Source organism: Lissotriton vulgaris, chromosome 3_1, assembly GCF_964263255.1.
Source record: "Lissotriton vulgaris chromosome 3_1, aLisVul1.2, whole genome shotgun sequence".
NCBI classification, from domain to species: Eukaryota; Metazoa; Chordata; class Amphibia; order Caudata; family Salamandridae; genus Lissotriton; species Lissotriton vulgaris.
Window position 1 is genome coordinate 1,822,278,872 of NC_141689.1, and position 20,101 is coordinate 1,822,298,972.

The window sequence follows — 20,101 nt, forward strand, 5'->3', positions numbered from 1 at the left end:
CCTGCGTAGGTTCTTCCCCAGGTCTGTGCTCCCTCAGTCTGACAGGAGAGTTTCCCTCCCTTTCCTTATATAGTGCCAGTTGACAGTTGGCAGTGGCAGTTGGTGTCACCTCACCTGTTCCAGAAGGTTCCAGGAGGTTCTAGGAGGTTCCACCATTCAGGCTATGGGCAGGCTAGTATTGATAAATTGTTTGAGGGTTCTAGCCAGCTCCTGGACTACTAGAATGCGCCCACAAAGACCGCGCTGCAGTAGCAGGGGTCAGTGGCAGCCATGTTAGGGGAAGGAAGCACCTGCACCTCAACATTAGTTTGACATTACACCGGGCTTTCTCCACTACATAAGGCCTATACCATTTTATTACTATGGGGGACATCCTAAATTAAAGGAATAAAAAGCAAAAAAATTCTGGGAAAGGGCCAAGTCCTACAGTGACTGTTTACTCTAAAGTAAAAATGTCCCTTTTTCCAGGGAAGGGTGTTGTCTTGCTGCACTTTTTGGCACAACTGATGAATGCTTGCTTTTTAACACGCACCATTTTTCTCATAACAGACAGAAGCTTCACTTCTAAGAACAAATCATCATCACTATGACAGAGGGACCAATAATTCAGCACCAAAAAGAAAAATTAAAGCTCAAACCAGGTGAAGGCTCAGCTCGCCCACAATAAATGTGTGAAATAAATCACTATAAGCACTTTTCCATTTTCATTCAACCGTTTATGTTTTATGACAAGCTTGATTTTAATAAATATTTTTACTTTTAATAAAGCTTTAAAACTTAAATAGACTCTGTGGTTTTTGGTCAAGAGTGAATGAGCAAAAGGTTTTGCAATTTGCAAGCATGAGTCCATGCCTCTGACACTTCTGGACTCTGACTCCGTACTCTTGTCCTGCGTTGGCTAATCATCATTTGGGATCAATCATCGATGAATTCGGGAGCTAAATGACTCTGCCACACTATCTAGTCAGTAAGGAGATTGGGGGTTCTTCAAAGACTGATATCACTGAGGTATGTGGAAAGTCTACCTGCACCTATTATAATTGATAAGCAATGCACTATTTAGTGTCCATAGTTCTGTTTGTGCAGATTTGTCCCTGCAACAGTAGTAGTATGGATTGTCCTCCTATACAAACCAAAAGTAAAGTAGTATCTTATTCTTTCTTGGTGGTCATTCTCCTTTTTATTGTTGGTAATTGTCAAAGCATAAACATTCAGAAGACTTGAAAAGACATTATGGACAATCCCAGAGGACTGCACTCAGTGCATAGAGCTATTGCTGACTAGAATGGGAGTTTCGTTTAACACCTTTTGCCAAATGTGCAATCTTAGTTAGCTACACAGACAGACTATTAAGAATAATCTAGTAATACCACAGGGAGTCATAGTCGAGGCAGGATAAGAATTTAGATACAGTCTACAAGAAGATCAAAGACGATTTAGAAAAAATCGAATGAGGAACGCTAGGAAAAAATAGGTACTCTATATTAAAATTAAAACTTACCGGGGCGAGCAAAGGAGCCCTCGCCTGACCAATCCTGGCCTTGTTCAGCAGCAGCAGCCTCCTCCAATGTCCTCTTGCCCCTGGGGGGAGCTGATGTACAACATGAAAGAAAGAAAGACCCTAAAACATGGATGATTGTTGTCAACCAAATCAAACATTACAAAAGAACAATAACAAAATATTTTGGCGAAATAGCAAATAGACAACTATTCCACGGAATATATTGACCTATCTCATGTGGTCTACTACGATATTAGTATTGCTTGATTTGCGGACCGTCGACTTGGAAAGTTATGTAACTCACTAATCAAACTACTAAAAAGGTTCGCCTAGGACTGGCAGGCAGCAGTCCGCAGCACGCGAAGTGACAGACAAACTCCATTGTGATTGCAGATCAGCGAAAACACAAAAAAGTTTCCTACTACATTAACCAGTCATTAAAATACTCAAACTATCAATCCACCACCACTATTTCTTCTTATTGCCAGGTGTACAAAGGAAGGACTGGACTTGAGTCTGTAGGGGCAGATTTACAGGCCCCTTGCGGCTCTTTTGCTCCGTTGTTGCGTGACTTTTTTGACGCAGCGGCAGAACAAAAGAGGCGCCATGGTGCGGCGTATATTAACAACGTGAGGCATATGGGAGATGGATCACGTTGTAAAGCCCTGCGCCATCAGGGGGCGTTCCGGCGCAAGGGAGGACGTTCCTGCGCAGGAACGCATCCTAAAAGTGGCTGAGGGAAATCTACAAGATTTCAATCAGTCACTTTTAGGAAAATGATGCGTGACTCAAACCCTGCGCCTGCTTGAAGCAGACGTACGGCTTGACGCAACATTGGGGAGATAGGGCACCCCAGAGCATTGCAGGAGCTGCGTCATCGTTGCGACGCAACTCCAGCAATGCGCCGCCTTTATGGCACAGATGCGTAATGCTTCGGTGACGTTTTGTGCCCATGGTGCGCCACATTGTAAATACGGCACACCATGGGTGGTGGTGGCGTGGCGCACAATTACTGGCACATCCCTGCTACTTTGCAGGGATGCGCCGGTAATTAAAAATCTGACCCTTAGTGTCTAGCATTACGCAGTTCTTTAAACTACACTCATACATAATTTCTCAGGCCAATGAAATGAACACAAAATCGAAAACAAATAAGCATAGTAGCAACACTACTGAGAAGGAGAGCAGTGCACCTGAAATGCACAGAAGATTTTGAAATATAATTTACCTACAATGTAATCAGCAGCATTATTGCTCTTGGTAAAAAACAAGAATTTGCAATATAATAACACACAGAGCAGGAGAAAACAGAGTAGTGAAGAAATAGCTACTACTACTCACCAAGCCCGGGGATATTGAGGCTAAGCAGGTCGGTCAAGTCGTGTTCCCGGTCCAGGAGATCCGTCCAACGGTGGGTGGCCTGGTTGTAGGTGCGCCGGACCCGAGAGTGTAGGCACATGGCCCAGCACACCTTCTCCCACTGATTTCGGCGCTCCCGGATCCCGTAGCCGCTAGCGATCTTGCCGCCTGCCATGATGGTCCTGGGGAGGCGGCGCTGCACATAAAAGACTAGTGCGGCCACCTCCTCCGCGCTAAAGATCTCCTGGGCTGTGACTGTCTCCCCACTCAAACACCCGCACGGGAGCCGGGCACGGGGTGCGGGACCCTTCCCCTTCTCAGGCTGCTTCCCGGCTCCCTTTACCATGGTCTGGGCAGAAAGGAAGGTAAATAATAAAGAAGAAATAGAATAGGGAAGAAGAAAAGAAAAGAGTTTAAAAAAGTAGTTTAAAATTAACTAAAAGTAGCAGAAAAGACAAACATATAGAGCTAGAAAAATAGAGGGATAGATAATAAGTAAAATAGATTAAAAAAAACTTCAAACAAGCAAAGGATGGCAGAGATTGACAGAGGATACAGAAAGCATGCCCAGAACCATAGCAATGAATGAAAAACAAGATGGCCGCGCCCGTTCATGACCGCGTGGGTAAGTTCGCACAAGATTTTCCTCGCGATCACACACAAACTTGTACTAGCGAGCCGCACACTTTGCGAGATTACACATAGCGCCCGGAAATTGAAATACGCCACGCAAACAAAATGGCTGCGCCCGTGAACGACCGTGAGGGTAACTTTGCGCCGTTGCGCTACAAGTGGCTCGCTAAAACGCACAAAACCTTGCAAACTAACACACCACAAAAAAACAAAACGCATATTTGCACGAATTCGCGGCTTCCAAATTCGATCTCGCGCAAATTTGCGCCCCGTGAATCCTGCGAAATTGCAGAAATTTTTTTTTTGCAAAACTGAAAGCCCTCAGCAGGTGCAAAAGTTCAACCTCATCATTAGCAACCATTCCCTGTAGTGCTTCCTGAGGGCCCCCTCCAGAGTTCAGTTGCCTACTTGCAACTATTCTATGACCCTGCTCTGACCCTCACAGCAGGCTCGGAGAACACCTACAAGTAGGCCACAAAGGTCCTGTGAAAAAAATTGCACTGCAACAGAAAGCAATTACAGATAAGGAAGCAGGTGCCAGACTCAGTGACACATTAATCAACCCCAAATTAATTCATGTCAGTTGAAGCAGGGCAGGTGTGCTGCCTTTTCCCCCCATAATCTACAGTGATGAACCAGAGGGTGGCAGTGATGTACCAGAGGGTGGCAGTGATGTACCAGAGGGTGGCATGGGTGAACCAGAGGGTGGCAGTGGTGAAACAGAGGGTGCTGTGACGAACCAGACTTAGAAACAACATAGTCGTGACCCGACAAGTAAGTTCGCGTTTGCGGACTGGTACAAAACCCTTGCGAACTGGCAGAAACCCTTGCGAACACAAAAAAAAGAAAAAATTTCCGAGAGTTCGCAGATTTTGCGGATTGCGAATTCGTGAACACGCAAATTCGCGAACCGCGAATTCGCAAAATTCACCCATGCTTATCAATAATAAGAAGTTTCGTTTTCTTCAAGACTCTTGTAACTTCATAACAAGCTTCTCCAGATAGCTTGCGGTATTCTAATTTGTTTTCATGCTCTACTGGTAGCATTAATAAACAATGTAAAGTAATTCCTTTAATATTGTGTGCTACCAATCCAGTTGGAGCAGTGACAACACAAGACAAATGTGACTCAGTAGTTTTCTGTTGAAAAGTTGTGATTACTTTAATTAAAAAACGTTTGCCCGTTCTAGCTTGTCCACTCACGTACATTCGGATAGGGTGAAATGATAAGCTAGAGCACTCTTTCTTCTCATGAAGTAATCCATGGTCAATCTGTTCTCTCACTTGCTTATATGTTTGTTTCTGCTCAACATTTAGTTGTTCTTCTACGTTTCCTAAGTTTGTTACATCTTTTTGAGCTTGATACATTACTGTTTCCACCTCTCACATAGCAGTTGCTGCTTCATTTTGAACAATTGGTTCTCCTAGTGGATCCTGACTCAACGGAGCAGAAGTTTGACTGTCTTGGGAACTGTCTCTAGCAATCTCAGCTGCAATTGTAGCTCTTGCTCAATTTCGTCATTCAACATTTTCACATAATTAGCTAAAACAGGACATTCTATAGTATCTTTACTTGCGTTGAACAAATCTTCATAGCTCTCAAAATCTCCAAGTAATTCCAATTCTGAACGCCACAGCTTGAAAAGTTGCAAAAGAGCTAAGTAGTAAAATTCCATTTTCTCAGCAGTTTTGCAACTCAGTTTAAGGTGATTAATCAAATTTCCTTTTGTTTGTTTCACCAAACATCCCTCAGAACCAATCACGGCATATATACCATTATTGATGTTTTCTGTAATATTCCATTTAAAAATATAGTTTTGCAGCACTTCATAGAGACACATGTTCTCAAGATGATAACTTCTATTTGGATAACATGTATCCAACATATTTGTTTTTCCAATATCTTTCAGCTAAATATTCAATTTCTTGTACAGATTTAAGTACTCGATTTCGTGTTGCAGCAAGACCTAGACTCACCCAAATGACTCTTCTAGATTTGGAATATAGACTTGCAGATGATAAGCGATCCGAACATTCATAAGCTCCAATTTTTCAATGAGATAACATCTTCAAAGTGTAACTATATAATTTCTTACTTAGACTCTTCTCGTGGGAAATCTCTTCCCACATTTCCTTCAATTCTGTCTTTTCTGATTTGGTTATGTAGGATGTTACATATCGAGCAACAGCAATGGAATTGTCTGCAACGTATTGAATATCAATGTTAGCATTCCACATGGACAAAATGACTGGGATCTGGTCATTTATGTATTTTGACTCTTCATTTCTTCCTAAATTGTAGTTTTTTTTCAATACTTTCTTGTGATAGTATGTCGCAAAGATGACATAAAACTGTTAACTCTTCCTTTCGATATTACAGGACGTGGAAATGCAAAACGACATTTTGGTGTAGAATTTGTCCTTTGATTTGTACTTTCGACAACAGTATTTGCCACAACAATGGCTTTGGAATCGTAAGACTTGTTGTCTTAAGTCCTTATCTTTTGTACTTTTCGGTATATCACATGTTGCATATTCTTCAATAAAAGACAATACAGTATCATCTGAGTCTGTTCCAAATTTGGGAGCATCTTTGATCCATATTAGCATATGTATGTGAGGAGCACCTCTCGCTTGATACTCCTTTCTCCAAAAGAAATCCAGTACAACTCTAAGAGGAGGATTTTTTTTATTGGTGATAAAAGACATCATAGCTTCAAATCTAGGATTGAAATACCTGCAAAACATTAACTGGATCCAAAGAGCACAATTCTCCAGCTATCTTGTATTCAATATTTAGTATATTTGGATTTGCTTCTCAAAGAAATTGAAGTAAATCATCCCAAGCATATTTAGCACAGCTTAGAGTAAGGAACCATGTAGGAGTTCCTAAGTTCCATAGCATACATTTAAGTTCTCCATGACGACGGTACCAGTACTCATTAGTACTACGCTGACATGCCATGAGAATAATTAGCTGAGATTCCAAAACATTATCTTTCTGCTGTACTTTATCCATTAATTCCTTTGCCAAAACATTTTGCAGATGTACACCTGTTTTCAATATACGATTCACTGCATAAGAAAGTCCAGACAAGTCACTCTCAAACAAAAGATGAAACAAATACGGAATACATTGTCGAAATCTTGGATCTTCTGCATACAACCTTGAGGAATCTTCACAGGTCGGTCATCATATTGTCCTCCGTTCCCTGTTGGAAACAACGAGCTTCCAAGCTTTTTTCCCATACACTAATGGGACTTCCCTTTGCTATTTTCATTTGGAATAACTCTATAGTATCCCCCATCACTTCTTTGGAATTAAGTGGAGGAACACTATAATGTTCATAGATTTCTACTTTTTCAATTTGTCCAGATGTCAAATCACTATCTTCTTCTACAGTTATTTCTTCTTCTCCCACATTCATATTTTTTATAGTATTGATTATTTTTTTCCAGATACAACGTTGCCTTTTTCACTTTCCTAACATCCACTAATTTTTGCCAGATTTTCTTACTCTCAGTAGGATCGCCATTAACTAAAACAACTAGAGGTTCATCGTCAAAATTTTCTACACCAATTGTTTCAATATTTTTCTTTAAATCTAAAGGCAAATACACAACTCTTCCCTTTAATCCCAGGGGTGGTGGTCCCCGGGGCTGGGGGATCTGTCATGGACGCCCCTATTTTCTATATTAGAGCCCCAGGGAGATGGCAGTCCCCAGGGCGTGTGGCGGGGCTTGAGCCCCCCACACAGTTTTTTTTAAATAAAAAGAGGACCCGGGGGTGCTGTCCTTTGAACTCTGGGGGGGCCATGAGCCCCCCCACATACATATTAGTTAAAGCCCCGGGTGTGGCAACCCTTGGGGCAGGGGGGCTATGAAAAAATTGCCCCCGGGATTCGCCCCCTCCGGAGGCTAATTAACAATAAAGCGGGCTTCGGGTTTTTTTCTTTTTCACCCAAAACGCGTACCCTGCGAATTAAAAAAAAAATTGGGGCTTAACGATCCATGCGGGACCCCCTGAGCAGGCCTAGGGGATCAGTATGTTTCTACCCTGCCCCCTTCACGTGTTTTTTGCGGTTGTTTCACTGCTTTCTTGTGACTCGGTTTTACCGAGGCACAAGATGGCTGCCAACACTTATAAACATAAGGAGTGAGTGTTTATGATAGAATAAAATTAATGTGGTGGAATGTGTGATACCAATGAATGTAAACGCATTTCTGCATTTCACCCATGTGATGAATATAAAAGACTCAATAAAAATATTTTAAAAAAATATAAGTATTTATGTCCCAGATTTCCATTGTAGTGATTTCTTAGTTCCAGGTCTAGTTTTCAGATCGGCACACACACTCCCTCATGGCTGGTATACACCCACACCACACCCATCCAGTGCATTTGTCACTCCACACGTGACCCTATGTATAACAAAGACGGAAAGCACGTGTTGTACGCAATTTTAGAGTTGTTCCCCAAGTACCGAACAAGGGGCCCACTACTACATGCGTGGCCTCTTTGGTCACTGAGTTAGTGGTACCTGAAGCACTGAGAAGGTGAAGAACCTGCGATGATGATAATGGGAGCACGAGTATGTCGTTAGCCATAGAGATATCAAGACTCTGCATCATATATGAGACTTCTTTGTTGGAGATTGGAACTACATCATAAAGAAGGTGTCTTTTACACGAAAAGATGAGCAGTGAGGCTTGAGTATGCATCGGAGGGAGTCAAAGGGTTGTAGCAGACTAGATATAAAAACACGACTTAGAGTTTTAGACGAACTCACTCCTATATAGTGTATTAATTTACATGTATACATTTTTTTTCCAATAGCAGGAACGTTTTTATAGTCGTTGAAATGTCCGAAATATTACCTATACAAATAGTTTGTAGAAATGTGAAAAAGAACATGTATAAAAGCGCGATGTTATCTAACTCCAAATTCATATGGTAACAATTACCAATCATAACATCTTTCTTTTATTATCTTTTAGATGTAGAGCTTCAGGGTGAATTATGTCCGGCAGGTGGTGAAAAACACCGGTGACAAAAAGTTGAGCTGCGAGTATTGTTTTCAGTCACTCTCTTATTTCTTCTCTCACTCACCAATACAACCCCTCACACAGCCACTCACTCACCCACACAGCTACTCACACACCCATTTATATACCCATACAGCCACTCAAAAACCCACTCACACACCCATACAGCTTCTAAATCCCCGCTCACATGCAGTTACACACAGTGGCTCACATAATATATGTTAGAAGTAGTAACACTCAATAGTAATACACCTGGTATACTAATTTACCTTTTGTAGTAGCTTAGTATATATGTGTAACACTCATCAACTCTTAGAAAACACTTTCACTCACTGGATGATGTTGTCAGCGATGTCAATTGAGATGTCATCAGTGATGACACTGATCATGTCATGAGAAATATTATATGTACGGTCATAAGCAGTGCATTGTTGGGGCATAAGTTATAGTTAGCTCATGTAACTATAAATGCTGAATGTCTTTGGTTTTGTATGAGTGAAATGTAAGCCTAACTATAACAACTCTTTTTTTTAAAAATTTATTTTGCATTTATTTCAACAGTCAGCTGTACAGTGAGCAGAAATTAATATCAAAACCAAAGCAAATGAATAAAGATATCGGATGAAAAAACGATACTTCTAACATGCAAGCAATTATTATAAGGTACTTAAATCACATTAAACCCAATTAATTATAGGTTCCCATATTTTTAAACCCAATGTCCTTCTTTTTATCCCTTTAAGTTTATGCACTGCGATTTCTAAACGATAAATAGAGAGCAATTTAGAACGCCAATGGTGAAAGATTGGCAGTTCAACATCAATCCATCTAGAAGTAATCCAGTAACGAAAAATTGACATACAGAGAAACAAAAAAGCTTATTCGAATGTCGATCTAGTACCAATGTGATCCTTTTGTATACCTAAAATTACTAATTCAGGGGTTAGCTTTACATCAAGTTTTAAGCAATTATTAATAAAAATTTCTAAATCAGCAATAAATCGTGAAAGTTTCCTGCATTTAAAAAACATGTGAATAGAATCAGCCCCGGTCTCGTCACATCGGTTACAACTATCATCAGCATCTATTTTCAATCTCGCTATTTTGATAGGAGAATAATATAAATCAAAGATTGACATGCAATGTTGACTTTGTAATGAGCCGTTAAAAAGAATCTTAATTGATAATTCAATAGATCTTCCAATATCAACGCTATCAAGTTCAAATTTCCTTTTCCATTTGCTCTCTATTGATGAAAGATCGTCTTCAAATTGATTAATTGCAGTAGCTTAAACTAAACGTATTTTTTAAATTTTCTTGCTTATTTCAAAAATAGAATTTGTATTCATACAGCTATGATCAAGAAGGCCTTTAGATTCTAAAAAACTCCGGATCTGGAGGTATTTAAAAAAATCATTTTTAGACAAACTATATTTAACTCTGAGATCTGCAAAAGAAATAAGTTTAGAATCTTGATATAAATCTCCTAATACGTAAATACCGGATTGATACCATCTTGTGATAATTTGATCATGAAAAACTCCGCCCGTCCCTCGGCCCATCCCTCCGCACGTCCCTCGGCCCATCCCTCCAGGTTCACTTACCTTACTCGCCTCTCCTCCTCGTGCTGCTGATTTTACCGCTCCACTGCTCCTCCGCTTCTCGCTGGTCACGTCCCTCGGCCCGTCCTTCCAGGTTCACATACCTTTCTCGCTGCTCCTCCTCGCGCTGCTTCTTGCTGGTCATTACCGCTTGTCCGCCGCTTCTCCCCGCCTGTCCGCAGCTCCTCCCCGCGATCATGTCCTCCGCTCTTCCTGTTGCTCATGAACGCCGCTCCTCCCCACTTTCTCGATGTCATGACGCAGACGTCGCGGCTGACGCTTCTTTCAGGGGACTACTTTGTTTTTAAAGTAAATTTTTTTAATTTACGTTTTATTTTAATTATATGTAGCCTATGTCCATCTACACACCCTGACAATTTCAAGGATGTATCGGGTGTGTGGATTGGCGTTGTGGTTCCCGAGTTTACCTTGCCAAAAGAGTTGAGTGCTCTCTTTATAATAGTAGTATAGATTCTGAAAAAAAACTAAGTTTTCAGGGACGTTATAGTTAGGTTAACATTTTGCACACACAAAACCATAGAAATTAGGAAGTTATAGTTATGGTTATCTGAAGAAACTATCATTTGTGCCCTAAGGTAACTATAATTCGTGCCCCTGTCATGCATAGTTTTCTCATCTATACTTTTACTGAAAATGTAGCAGCTATATAACAATGATGTCATTGAAGATGTCATCATTGTTGTAATATGTGGAGTAATAAGCAGGGCATGGTGAGGGCGAGAGCTATGTTTTTGTATATATAAATTGTATATATGTATATTACACAGTGGCCTTAGCACTCTGTAGTATAGTTCGGTTAGACTTTCCATATAAAGACCTTTTTTGTTTAGCTAATATCTTTCACGCCATTTGAGGAATCTTCACAAAACATTCCAAAAGAAATGTATATCCACCTCAGCAACTCCATGAGTTGCGAACTGTCTAAAGACCCAGCTGGAAAGTGGGTTAATACTAGTGGTAAATATGCATCTACCATTGGCAATAAGGCCACTAACAAAGTCTAGAGCTCAGAATAGGTCTCAGTAAATTATTCCCATGCTTAACCCTTGGTAGTTTGGCTGAGAGCAGGCAGGTTCAACTTAACAGACAGGTATTTAAAGCATTTGAAAATAGCAAATCAGTAAATAATTAAGACACAACACACACACACAAATCACCAATTTATAAAAACAGGAAATATTTTTATCTTTAAAATTACACCAAAATGACAAAATATTTTAATATTTAGCACTATGTAGCACTTAGAAACCTATAGTGCCACCTTGGGATAGCAGGTTGCGCTTGACCAGCACAAAGTCAAAGTTTCAGGCTAACCACAATGTGGTCCTGCTTTGATACCTCTCTCAGTAGGCTTCAGTTGAGATTTTACCTTCTGACTTAGAAACTTTTCAGGAGCTTTCTCTGCCGGGGTCCATCGATGCTCTCTACAGGTCCAGGTTCAGTGACGGTTCACCGGCTTGCTTTTCAGGGATCTCCAGGTCAAACTCTGGAAGTCGGACCTTGGGAACATTTGCAGGCAAGGTCTGCTCACAGTTGGAGGTGGGTGGCTTAGCTCTCACAGTTGAGTTGGTCCCCTTATGGTGCATTTTTCCAAAGTTGCTTTGAAAGGTTGGGACCACAATTCCCACAAGGCACCTGGACAAAACCCTTACAAGTCTGCACTCCAGTTGGGGGATTCTTGGTGGTCATGATGCGGGTGAGCTCTGTTAACCTGTAACTTGCAGGGAGTCCACTCTTTATTCCTCTTGAAGCAAGGTACATCCAAAGAGCTGTAGTTCCAGATAATGCAGCAGGAGCAATCAGTCCGAATGCAGGGCCCGATGGTGCAAATCAAGTTTCCAGCTTAGCAAGCCTTCTTCTGTTCTTAGTTTTTGTTCAAATCTGTTTTTATTGTGAACACAGCGATAAGCCTACAACCCCTTTTCGGAGCCGGCCGCGCATAGAAAGGCCAGTAGGTAGAACTAAACAGGGGAGGTGGAGCCATTAACACAGCGCCCTGCCTACAACCCCCGGAGGGGGCCGGCCGCGTGGCTTAGGGGAGAGCATAGCAAGAGGCGGCCATAAGCTGGCAATGCGTCGTTGTGCGGGGGGGGCGCGTATGTGAGGGAGAGCAATGGTGTCACATTTTCAAAGGCCCAACAGGGACCAAACTGCCCCAAAGAGGGGTGGAAGCCAGAGTGGCAAGTAGGAAGGAAGGAAAGTCGGAAAAGGAGCGAGCAGTGTCGAGGTGGAGAGGAGTCGGGGGGTGCGCCCGTGGTCACAAACAGGAAATGGGAGACGCAAAGCGGCACTGGGGGAAGTGGTTAAGAACCTAGTCTGCTCGGGTCAGCAGGGATGAGGGCATCCTCGAACAGTTGCAGAGCGCGAAGCCTGGGAGGCATGTGGCGGGCATAGCTGATGGAGCACAGGTGACGTACGAGAGGTTCCCACACTGCCTTGAAGCGCACCCCCCTTGATTGTATCCACGCCGTGAGTAGTTCCATAGTCAGGACCTGCTAGAGGCGCACGAACCAGGATGCTATTGGCGGCGCCTCAGCCCGCTTCCAGTACAGGGCAATGAGCTGCTTGGCAGCACCTAACATGTGTAGGGTGAGGATCCAGTCGCTGTGCGTGAGGGTCCTAAGTGTGGGGGGTCGAATGCCCAGCAGGAGTGTGCAAACCTCCTCAGGGAGGGGGAAACCCAACACCTTCTTAATGTGACTGAGGACCTCCTTCCAAAAGACAGCTAGGGTAGGGCACGACCACCAGATGTGTACGAAGTCACCAGTCGCAGTGCCACACCTCCAGCACAGCGGTGAGGAAGTGGGGAACATTTTGCTGAGTCTCAAGGGGGTGTAGTACCATTGCGTCAGCATCTTGTACGCGTTTTCCCTCTGCGGGATGCTGCGGTAGGTTTTAGGGATGTCATTCCAGAGGCGAGTCCACTGAGAGGGCTCGATATCAGTGCCTGTCGCCGACTGCCACTGCCTCTGGTAGGGGTGCGCGGGCGGGGCGGTGGGGTGTTGAAAGATGTTGTGGATCTGGGAGATGAGCCGTTTCAGTCCTCCGAGGGATCGTGCTAACTTCTCAAAGGGGGTATATGCCCTAGTAGCGGCCTGATACATGTCGTCTCCGGAGGTCCAGTGACGCAGCTGCGCATACTGTAAGTGGGCGGTGAAAGGGAGGCTAAATTCCTCCTTGCAGTCCAGCCATGATTTAGGCGACCCACCAAGAAAGAGGTCTCCTGCAACCCTGCAGTCACCTTGTGTCCAGCTCTCAAAAGCTCGGGTCCGGGCAGCCGGGGGAAAGTGCGGGTTACCTGCAATGGGGGTGTGTGGAGAGGGAAACGTGGTGAGACCCTTGGTCACTGCTACCCTGTCCCACACTTCAAGAACCGTCCTCGTGGGGACCGCAAGATATGCACTCCTGGAACGTGCCACACGCGGCAACCAAGGCAGGTCCCATATGGTGCGCCCCGTAACCGCGCGGTCCATGTGGAACCAGTGTTTGTCGCTTTCGCGTGCACCCCATTCTATCACGAACCGGAGGTGCGCCGCCCAATAGTAGTGGAGGAGATTCGGGCAGGCAAGGCCGCCCCTGTCTCTCGGTTCCATGAGGACTTTTTGCGAGAACCGGGGCCGTTTGACCCCCATATGAAGGACGTGAGGTCGCGTTGGAGGTTTTTGATGCAGTGAATCGGGATCGGGGTGGGGAGGCACTGGAAAACATACAGAATGCGGGGGAGGATCGACATCTTGACCGCATTGAGCCGCCCCAGCCAGGAAATCATCAAGGGTTTCCATTTCCGCAGGTCAGCCAGAACTTCCTTGCGACAAGAGGCCCAATTCCTCGAGGACCACGAGTCAAGGTGGGGCGTGAGGTCTAGACCCAGGTATTTAATATGGTTTTCCGCCCAGCGGTAGGGCGTGACCCCCTTCAGGAAAGAGATCTCCTCATCGGTAAGCATGGGCGAATTTTGCGGATCTCGCGTTCGCGAATTTTGCGGATTTGCGGATTCGCAATCCGCAAAATCCGCGAATTCCCGCGAATTTGCGGATTTTTTTTTTTTTTGTGTTCGCCCGTGTTTCTGCCAGTTCGCAAGGGTTTTTACAATTTCGCAATTTGCGAACTTACCTGTCGGGTCGCAAGTTTTGCGAACTTGTTGTTTCTACGTGTCCAGCCTGTTTGGGACACTCTTCTTCATCACTGCCACTCTCTGTCACCACTGCCACTCTCTGACTACTCATGCCACCCTCTGGCCCACCCATGCCACCCTCTGTTTCATCACCACACCCTCTGGTTGTCCAGTGTACATTATTTTCGGCAAAGCAAAGCACACCTTCCCTGCCTCAAGTGACCTGAATTAATTTGGGGCTGATTAATGTGTCACAGAATATTTTTTTAGCTGGCACCTGCTTCCTTAGTGCGCCCTGATTAGTGATCTTTTGCACTTGCTAAGTGCTTTCATTGTTGCAAAATTAGTTACAACACCTGCCCGGCCCCAACTGACAATAATGAATTAGGGGCTGATTAATGGATTTTAACTTCCAGCCTGGCTCCTGCTTGTCTCCCTTAGCTGTAATTCAGGACCTTTGTGGCATATGTGTAACTATTCTGAGGTTCAGAGCAGGGTCACATAATAGTTTCAACTGGCAACTGAACTCTGGAGGGGCCCCTCAGGAAGCACTACAGGAAATGGCTACTAATGATGAGCCTGAACTTTTGAACCTGGTAAGTAGTTACTTTCAGTTTTGCTAAGAGCGTATTTCTGCAATTTTGCACTTATTCGCGGGGCGCGAACTCACGCGAACAGTGCGAGCAGTGCGAGCAAAATCCGCTGCTCGCGGATTTGCGGATTTTGCGGGAGATTCGCGAATCTCGCGGATTGCGAATTTCCCGAAAATCCGCAAAATCCGCGAGCGGAACGGATTTTCCGCCCATGCTTACTCATCGGGGACGGTGAGGTTAAGCGCCCAAGACTTGGTGTGGTTAATTTTAAGGCCGGACGCCTGCTCAAACAGTGAGAGGGCTTCGTGCACCGCTGGGAAGGAGACCCGAGGGTTCGTAAGAGTAAGAATCAGGTCGTCAGCAAACAGCGCTACCTTGTTAGTGCGCCCTCCGTGGGGGATACCATGAATATCAGGGGCACGCCTAATCAGCTCCGCCAACGGCTCGAACGCAAGAGCGAACAGGAGCGGCGAGAGCGGACATCCCTGTCTCGTGCCCCTGTGAATCGAGAGCGGCGATGTCAATTGGCCGTTGACCCGAATTCGGGCCTGCGGTCCTAGGTAAGGGGCCATGCACCTGGATATCATGATAGGGCCAAGACCTAGTTTCTTGAGGACCGCCCGCAGGAAGGTCCAGTCAATCCGGTCGAAGGCCTTTTCTGCGTCCAGCGAGAGGAGGCAAGCCGGTATTTTCCAATGGTGCACCTTTCCCACTAAGTGCGCCAGCCTGCGGACATTGTCGGCTCCCTGGCGGTCCCGAATAAATCCCACCTGGTCCGGGTTCACCAGTCCCGGCATGTGCGGGTCCAGTCGTTTGGCCAGGATCTTAGTGTAGATCTTGAGATCGGTGTTAAGGAGGGCGATGGGGCGGTAGGAGGCGCATAGGTCCGGGTCCTTCCCAGGCTTGGGGATCAGGGCAATTTCCGCCAGGCCCATATCAGGGGACGGGCCGACGGTGTCAGAGAAGGAGCTGTAGAGCCGCAACAGATGCGGACGGAGCTGGGTCAAGAACAGGCGATAGAAGGCCAACGGCAGGCCGTCCGGCCCCGGGGTTTTCCCCACGGGGAGGTCTTTAACAGCTTCCGTTATTTCCTCCTCCTGTAGGGGGCCCTCCAGCGTGGCCGCACATGCCGGGGACATGGGAGACCCCCCGAAATCCGCGAGGACGGCCTCTCGGGCCTCCGCAGAGGTGGGCTCCTCGGCATATAGGGAGGAGTAGTAAGCGACAAATGCGGCCTGCTTGGTCTTCTCAGTGGTGGCATAAGAGCCATCCTGCCGCTTGACATTGGCGATGTGGGCCCTAGCGGTACGTGCCCGTAGCCTGCCGGCCAGTAGTCGGCCAACCTTGTCCCCTCCCTCGTAATACCGTTGCTTAAGCGCTAGTAGGGAGTGCTCCGCCTTGTTGGTGCGCAGGGTGCGGAGTTGCCCCCTGAGGTTAGCGAGAGTTCTCTTTGACGCCCGTGAAGGGGAGTCCCGGTCCCGGGCCTCCGCCAGTTTGATCTCGCTAGCCAGGTCGGTTTCCAGCTTGAACGCTTCCTTCCTCCGCGCCACCGCCAGGGAGGTGATGTGGCCCCGAATGGTGGCCTTGAAGGCGTCCCAAACTGTGTGAAACGGCAGATCAGGGGTGTCGTTAACCGCGAAATACGAGTCTATGGCGTCACGGATGCTGGCGACGTCGTCCGGGTCCCGAAGGATCCTCGGCGGGAGCGTCCATCGGCGTTCACGAGTGGCGCGGGCCAGGGGGTCCTGCAGTAAGAGCTCCACGTGAGCGTGGTCCGACAGGGAGATGTCGGAGATAGCGGCGGCTAAGGAGTCTCGGGCCACTTCAAGGGAGGTGAAGAGATAGTCGATGCGGGAGTACGTCCTATGGGAGTGTGAGTAGAAGGAGTAGTCCCGGGCCCCCGGGTTGTGGTAGCGCCACACGTCCACGAGTCCCAGGTCCGTAAGCTGCGTTCTAAGAGTAGAGGACATTGCTCCCGCGCCGTTGAAGGGGGCGCCCGCACGATCTAGTTCGGGGTCCCATACAAGATTGAAGTCACCGCCTAGGATCACATTATTGTCGCCCGATGGGAACTGTTCCCGCAGGAGTGCCTGGAGGTATTTGTCCTGCGACTGGTTGGGTGCATATACACACCCTAGAGTGAACTGTGCACAGCCCATCTGTACCGTGGCTCGGAGGAAGCGCCCGTCGGCGCTTTTGAAGGGTTTCACGGGTCCCCGCCTAATGCCAGCCCTGCAGAGGATTGCCACCCCCGCTGTCTTGGTGTCAGAGGATGCCCAGAACTGTGTAGGATATCTAGGGTGCGCCATGCGTTTGGTGTCTCCCCTGAGAAGGTGCGTCTCCTGGAGGAGGACAATGTCAGGGGCGTGGTGTAGGAGGTAGCGCTATATCTGCCTCCGCTTGTTGGGGGAGTTGAGCCCTTTGACGTTGAGGGAGAGGACCTTCAAGGGCGTAGGGATGTTCGCTGTCATAGCACTAAGGGGGAGTGGAGTCGCGCAAAACCCAGTGTAGCAGACCCACCCGCAGACAATACAGCGGCAGCCACATCTCGCCTCCATCGCGTCAGCCCCCGCAGAACCCACCCCGCCACCCCACCGCAGGCGCGGGGAGAGAGTGAGAAGAAAGGGCAGTGCAAGAGCAAAGTAGGAAGAGGAGAGGGAGAAAAGAGAAAGAAGGCGTAGAGAAGAAACTGAACCAAAACAGGCCAACAGGGCCAGTGTACAGTGTCCCAGATACCGGACATCCTCTACCCGAGGGTTCGGATGAAACCAGGAATGTCACTTCCTACGGGACAAAGGGAGGGAGCGGAGATCCGGATAAAGGAAGTAGAATCAAATCGTCTCAGAGCCCATCCACCCCGCTGCCTAGAGGTAGTCCGGGGGTGCGTCGGGCTGTGGGGTCCACATGGTCCATTCAGGCGCCAATGGGGCGCTGGGGCTCCGCGGTGCAGTCCATGGCCTGAAGGAGGCAAAGGGTGTCGTCCATTCCTTTCGGCCCTCTCGAATGGGGGGGGGAACGCCACGGATGTGGTCCGCCAGTGTGAGGGGGGGGCCCCCCCCCAAGAACAGTGGGGTTAGGTCACCATGGAGCAGGAAGATACGCCAAAGTGCCCAGTGGGCAAGCGTGTGCTCAGAGCAGCCGGAGACATGGTGGTAACGGTCAGTGGCCTTCCGGAGTCAAGGGGCGATCCCCACCCTCAGATCCAGAAGCGAGGGGCTGGGAGGCCTGCTCCTCGCGGTCGCCCTCAAGGGAGCGGATGTGTGCGATGATGTCCTGCTTGGTCTGTGAGGTAGAGAGCGCGTCTACCGGAGGGGACCGCCGGCGTCTGCGCACAGTGGACCATTCAGAGCGTGGAGGGGCCTTCTCCGAGTGGGAAGGGCGGGTCGGACTGTGATCCGGGGACTCTGGCATGCCTAGCAGTTGTGCCGCCTCTCGGTAGGACCTGAGTGCCCTGCGCTTGCCCTCCCACCTGAAGATGAGTGCAAAGGGATGTCCCCACTGATAAGAGATGTTGAGGGTCCGGAGCTTCTCTGTGATTGGGCGGAAGACCTTCCGTCTGTGGAGTGTGGTGGGGGCCAGGTCCTGGAAGATCTGGATCTTGTGGCCTTCGTACCGGAGGTCCGGGTTGTCCCTAGCCGCCTTCAAGATGGCCTCCTTCTCAGTGAAGTAATGGAGCCTGGTGACGATGTCGGGCAGGAGACCCGCTTTTCCTCCCGCTCCGAAGACTCGATGTGCGCGGTCTAGGCGCGGCGGGGGGCGTCTTCCTCGCCCCACACCACTTGCAGGAGTAGGGCCACATAGGCCATGGTATCAGTCTCCTCTTCTCCGAGTGGCACACCCCGTATGCGGAGGTTGTTGCGGCGTCCCCTGTTTTCCAAGTCTTCCTGTTTGATCTGGAGCTGGATATGTTGTTCCTCAAGGGTCGCCACTCTCTGCCAGATCTGCTCCAGGTCCTCGGTGCGGGAGTCGACCGTCCTCTCCAGGCCATCGACTCGGTCGCCGAGGTCGGTGACTTCCTTGCGCATTTCTTTGACGCAGGTGTGGACCTCCGTCCTAAGGGACCCAATCTCAGTCTTCAGGTCAGCCATGAAGGAAGTCATGAAGGCCTGCGTCACCGGCGGAGAGTCGGCTGGCGGTGGGGGCTTCCCCCCTGACGATGATGAAGGGCCCCCGGAGGACAACGGCGAGCCTGTCTTGCCCCACATAGAAGCTACTGATGCCCCTCTGGTCGTCGTGGGTGGGGGGTCCGGCTTATTCCCCTTGCCGCGGGTCATGGTCCACTCTAGGCGTCACAAGGTAGCGAGGGGCAGGGTCGGCCACCGCGCACAGTCCCCGGGCCGAGGAGGGGGACACTCTGAGGGGGGTCGCGCAGGTGCCTCCGTGGACTAGTTGCCTGAGCCCCACGAGCTGGGATGCAAGACTACGCCGCAGGAAACGGCAGTGTGCGCCACAGCCCCCACAGGTCCGAGGCCGGGGCAGCCTGCTGCCGGAACGCGGGCCGCACCCAAGTAGGAGAAGTCCAGGCTGTTGAGGGGCCGCCGGAGCTGGGGTAGATAGCGCAACTGGGGAGGCAAGGCAGCGCTGAGGCAGGAGAGGCGTCGGGTAGGCGATGATTGTAGGTGGTCCACAGCAGGCCGGGCCCGGGGCCTACAGGCGGAGGGCCTCCGAAGTTTCGTGGTGTGGTGCAGTCTCCCGGTACCGCCCAGGTCGGGGCCTGTCCCCAGCGCAGCGTCCGGCCGGTCCCACCGCAGCAGTCGAAGAGTGACCAGGAGGGTGCCCCCGGGAGTCCCAGTTTCTCAACAGCAAGGAGCCCAGTGCCAGGAGGTAGCAGATGGCAAAGGCCCCCGGGGTCCCCGCGTGCTCACGGCAGGGTCATCCAGTCAGTAGCCCGCCAGGCGTGGCAGGGCCGGGCCGTGGCGGGGAGGCGGCTAGGGGACGTGTCCTGCAGGGCTGGGGCCCACCAAGGCTCAGGGCTCGCTAATACGCAGCGACTCGGGAGCTCCCCAGGCTGCTGCCTATGCGCCCAGGGCAGCAGGGGGCACTCAGGCTGGGGTTGCTGGTGTGCGGGGGCCGGTCCTCCACCAAAGAGGGAAAGTGGCGGGAAGATCAACCGTCGGGCCCCGCAAGCGCCGTGCCCCTCCGGGAAATGGCAGGAGGGGGAGGAGGCGGCGCGCTGCAGCTCACCGTCTGGGCCCAGCGACGGGGGATGGAGCCCCGACCAGGGCTCGTGGGC